Here is a 5,000-nt window from a genome sequence, read left to right on the forward strand (position 1 = left end):
GAGAGAGAGAGAGAGAGAGAGAGAGAGAGAGAGAGAGAGAGAGAGAGAGAGAGAGAGAGATGAGTGTAGGGAGAAGGGGGATGTGTGTAAAAAGTGTGACCGTTTATTGCGTTTTATTATATTATTGTTTTATATACTTTTTACTGTCTTCCATGTGTAAGGCCTACTACATTATTTTTGTGTTTATAATTTTTTATTAAATTATTTCGGTATTATTTACATATTTTACCATGTCTTCATTCGTTTTATTTGTTTAGATATTTATATACTAAAATATTTGTTTATTATTAAAAAATTAAATGGAAAATACGATGCCGTTATTGTTGAGATCAGACGTTTATTTAGCAGGAAAGCGCGTGTACCGACCTCACGCTATGCTGTGTTGTTTAAATAATTGTGTAATATTTTTAATACAAACATACAATTTTTTACTGTTTGTATAAATCTGAATATCGTCGCGTATATGTCGTTCCTTGCTGCAGTACGGCAGTTTGACCCGGGTTACAAACAATAAGCTATTTCAAAAACTGCAATGTTTATGAATTTAAAAATCAAGAAATCGCGTATCATAAGTAAATCAAGAAATCGCGTGACCGGCGTTATAATCCTTCCAAAAACTGCAGTTGTTATGAGGTTAGAAATCACGTGACTTGCCATTAAATTTAATAAATGTCGATATCTGCCAATGCGTGCATAATTAAAATTCTGTTATGATTGCTGTCCTTCATGCCCAGGGATTCATCCCCAAAATAGATCCGTTGTTCCCCTATCGAAATTATTCGATAAGTGAGCGCGCGACCGAGACCGACTTACCGCTCCCTCGATTAAACGAGAAACTTTTTTCCCATTCTCAGAGTCTTCCGCCGAGATTTGAATCTCGTCTGTCGCATCGTATTCGCCTGTGATATCGCGCGGACAGCTCTCTCTCTCGCTCGGCTGCTCACCGCATTCGCAGATGCTAATGGGGAGGAACTAATTTGCATAAGGAGATTCACGTTGGGTCGTAATTAGTCGTGTTTGTCCTAGCGTGCGTCTGCCAGCGTGCACGGCGCTGCCAGCGCCGCCGCTACTGCACAGTCGGTCGCTCACCACGTGCACCTCGCTGCACGTGTCGACAGCAGCCGCGCCTGCTCTGAATAATCGTGATTCAAACCAAAAGAATTGAAAGCGAGTTAGTGAGTATGAGAAAGAGAGCAAATGGGGATAGAGAGATATCGAGAGAAATAGAGAGAGAGGATAAAGAGAGAGTGAAAGAGGTAGAGCGAGAGCGACAGGGAGAGAGTGAGATAGCCAGACAGAGAGAGAGAGAGAGAGAGAGAAAGAGGGGGGAATGAGAGTGATATAGAGATAGAGACAGAGAGACACAGAGAGGGAGAGCGAGAGAGATAGCGAGAGAGAGAGCGAGCGAGAGAGAGGGAGGGAGGGAGAGTAGTAGTAGAGTAGATGAGAGAGAGAGAGAGAAACGAGAGAGGAGAGGCGGAGAGACAGACAGACAGAAAGAGAGAGAGAGAGAGAGAGAGAGAGAGAGAGAGTAAAAGAGTGAGAATGAGAGGGAGAACAAACTCAGAAAAAGAGACAGAGACTGAGAGGTAGAGAAGGATAAAGCTGGAGGGTAAAGAGACAGCGAGAGAGGCAGAGCGAGAGAGACAGAAGGACAGAGCGAGTGAAAGAGAGAGAGAGAGAGAGGGGGGAGAGAGAGGGGGAGAAGGAGGGGGAAAAGTTCCGAATAGGCGCGCATCTTCTCCCTGCAGACGACACAATAGAAACCCAGGCGGAAATTACGAGAAACAAAAACTGCTTAGCGGATTTCATAATTTCACAAATGTATATTTTCGTCTCATCCGTCGTCGCTTCACAATCATCGAGTGTAGCGTGAGATTGTCCACAGACACACGGCTAATATAACAATAGATGACGAGAATAAAACTAACCTATTGCATATAAGTCTCGACGAAGAAAAGATGAAAGTCCGTACTCTACCGTCACGCCAAACGCCGCCTCGAAAATACGTTATGAATATCAATAAATACACGCGCACGCAGTCTCGTATTCGATACAGGCATAGCTGTTGCACTCTCTGACCGCATAATCGATAGCTAATCAATTAATTATTAGCGCATCTACGATAGAACAGTCTAAATAAAATTCCGCACATCTACATTGACAACACATAAAGGTGGTTGGATTTGTCGAGCTGCAACATTAGCGTCGCAAATATTCTGTAATAGGAATAACATTCATTCAACGATAACTCAGGCAAGATGGCGGCGCGCGCTCGTCCTTTCTACGCATGATGTCATTGACCGAAACGACGGAAACGCAGCCTACGCTGAGCGACATGCCGGATTTCCTCACCAGACTTGTTTTATCTTGGCATCTCTCTCTCTTCGAGGGACACAGTATTAACTCTCGCCATTAACCTACACGTTTTTATTTTACATAGACTGAAACGCATATAGTGAAAATGAGGCTAGTGCTCTAAGCCGAATAGTGGTACAACAAGTAAAACTATACATCTACGGCCGCAGGCGCGTATATACGTTACGTAGTACCGACGCTCACACGCCGCCCACGTCATGTTGCCAAGATGGCGGCCACGGCGTCTGCGTGTACAATGCCGCGGGTTGCGGAGTGAGTGAGAATGAAAGTGAGAGTGAGATCGTCAGTTATGAAGCAAGTGAGAGATTAATCCGCGACACATTCTAAATTGTACGTTCTCGCGTGTTCTCGTGCGACGCGTTGTCGGTGTACAAACAAGAGTGGATTTCTTTCTCACTAAGCCTTTACTCGCCACAGTTATATAAAACTACAATTTGTTACCGACCGCCGGGCATTTTTCCCCCTCCAAAAGTTACCACTATCCTATATCTGTCATTCGTGATCTTTTCATATGTTTATCGTTTCCCTCTGTCTTATAACAACAACGAAATAGGTCGAATCGTTTTGGTTCCAACTATGACAAGCCAGAGCGTGAGTGTGGGAGAGATGAGAGATGACGTCACGTGGTCGGCTGCTCCAATCACGTTCGTCCAAAGAGCCGCAAGTTTTCCTGCCAGATCACGTGTTCACGCGCCAGGGATTTTACTTCCGTCGTCTGTAGGACTTCTGTAAGCAGATAAAGAGAGATAAATTAACTAAAAGGTTTTTAATAGAAGGAAAGCAATGTAAACAATAATGTGCGAACGTGATAAAAAAAACATTTTTAAACAACTAAACGAAATTTTATCGATGTGGCGTATTTGAGATGTAGCATAGAATTTATACACGAGAATTGCAATGGATGACTATATACACGGAGCGGCCCAGCTGGGGAAAACGAAAATTACGAAATTTCTTTTATTTCCTATTGATTTAATTCCCCAGAAATACTCATTATCTTTCATGGCTAAATCGCTATATAATGTTGCGTATGGCGTGCAAATAACAGCATAAAATATCTAATGATTCACTTTCATTTCCTCGAACGAACACAATAAACCCTCTTTTATAGCCCGAGTAAAATCGATGATCACACTTAATATGCATGCACGTAGGCCTAACTATTCGCGAGCGGCCATCTTGATTGAAGAATTCACTTTGCGCCGTAAAAACATATAATGAAAAAGAAACACTCTCTCACTTCTTCTCTCTATTTCTCTCTCCCCTCGCTTTCCCTCTCTTTCAGTCCCGCTCTTCCCCTTCTCTTTCCAGATGCCGGGTGTGTTGTCCCCTGGCTACAGCGCATGCGCGGTAGCTAATGGCGAGCGTGTGTGAGTGGAGAGCAGATGATATGCTTTGGTATATAAAATGGAAACCCGTCGCCGTCCCCGCGGACTACTAAAAACGGCAGCCGTGCTTGCCTCGCCCGTCCGTACACAGACAACATACACAGCCTGCTCACACGAGTTTTCCCATCCCAGCACCATCGTCTGCCGACAGTCACGGGGCAACGTCACGCGCGCGTCCGATCGTAACCGACTCGTTGTAACGCGGCCAGACCATGACACAACGATACCGTCTACGGCTGTGTAGACCATATAACCGCTTTACCCGTATAAAAATAGATCGCCCATATACATTTTATACGGCGGGAAAAAATGCGAAGTAATATTTAAATAAATTATCAGACATATGATTGAATAAATAATAGAGCAACATTCGGTGCAGAGCTAACAATTCGCGGGTGTAATAACTATAGTGGCGCGATATGTGGACTGATTATATTAATGCGATTAAATACACGCTCTCGGAATTACCCACTAAACATGACCGCCGCCATTTTTTCATAGCTGCCATTTTTACAGTGAACGGGAAAAGCAGCGCTTAAAGTACCACGGTGGGACTTCCACCATTGAGCGCTGGAACAGGGTCAAAATGAGATCGTATTTAAGTGTCTGCGTGCGCTTGAATTTTTTATTTTTTTATTAGAACGGGTTAGAACTCTTTGCAATTGTTAATTTCAGAAACTAGAATCTTTTCTGAATCCGACAGTGTAAACGGCTCGTCCGAGGTGCGTTGCTAGGGCGGTCCAGGAATTTTTAAAGAAAGCCTACTTTTTGTGCAGATTCACATTGTAAATTGGCCATTTCTAGTGTGTGCTGGCAAAAGTTTGTTTACAAGAGAAATTATGGAAGAATTTTTTTGTTAATAACATATATGGTGTCACTTGCGACTTGGATTCAAACGATGACATTATTATTTGCAAAAAAAACTTCTGCTGATTTATGGGAATTTTTTCGTAAGTATGGCCGCTTATGGAAAATGATTACCCATTGTGGTACCTTAACTGTCTTCATCGCACACACCTGCGAATGTGTCACGTGATAATACCTCCCGCGAGCGCTCTGCATTAATTTCCAGCAACAATTCCGCCGGGAGGTGCGCATCTGCCTACGTGATGACGGAAGGAGAGCGGCGACGATGATGACGATAGCGGTGGTAGTACCACAACTCACAGCCAGGGGCCCGTTGTCAGAAACAAAATTAGTCTTAACATTAGTCTTAACATTAACTTCCACTCG

General features: G+C 43.5%; 1 long non-coding RNA gene across 1 annotated transcript in view; it reads right to left on the reverse strand.

The window, feature by feature from the left end:
• Window positions 1-1,805: 1,805 nt before the first annotated feature.
• The window catches only part of LOC106815208, a 29,179-nt gene continuing 25,984 nt past the window's right edge, over window positions 1,806-5,000 (reverse strand). Inside the window, exon 4 of the long non-coding RNA XR_001394716.1 lies at window positions 1,806-3,105. This is a non-coding gene — a long non-coding RNA (uncharacterized LOC106815208). The remainder of the gene's footprint in view (window positions 3,106-5,000) is intronic.

Source organism: Priapulus caudatus, unplaced genomic scaffold (assembly GCF_000485595.1).
Source record: "Priapulus caudatus unplaced genomic scaffold, Priapulus_caudatus-5.0.1 Scaffold1063, whole genome shotgun sequence".
NCBI lineage: Eukaryota > Metazoa > Priapulida > Priapulimorpha > Priapulimorphida > Priapulidae > Priapulus > Priapulus caudatus.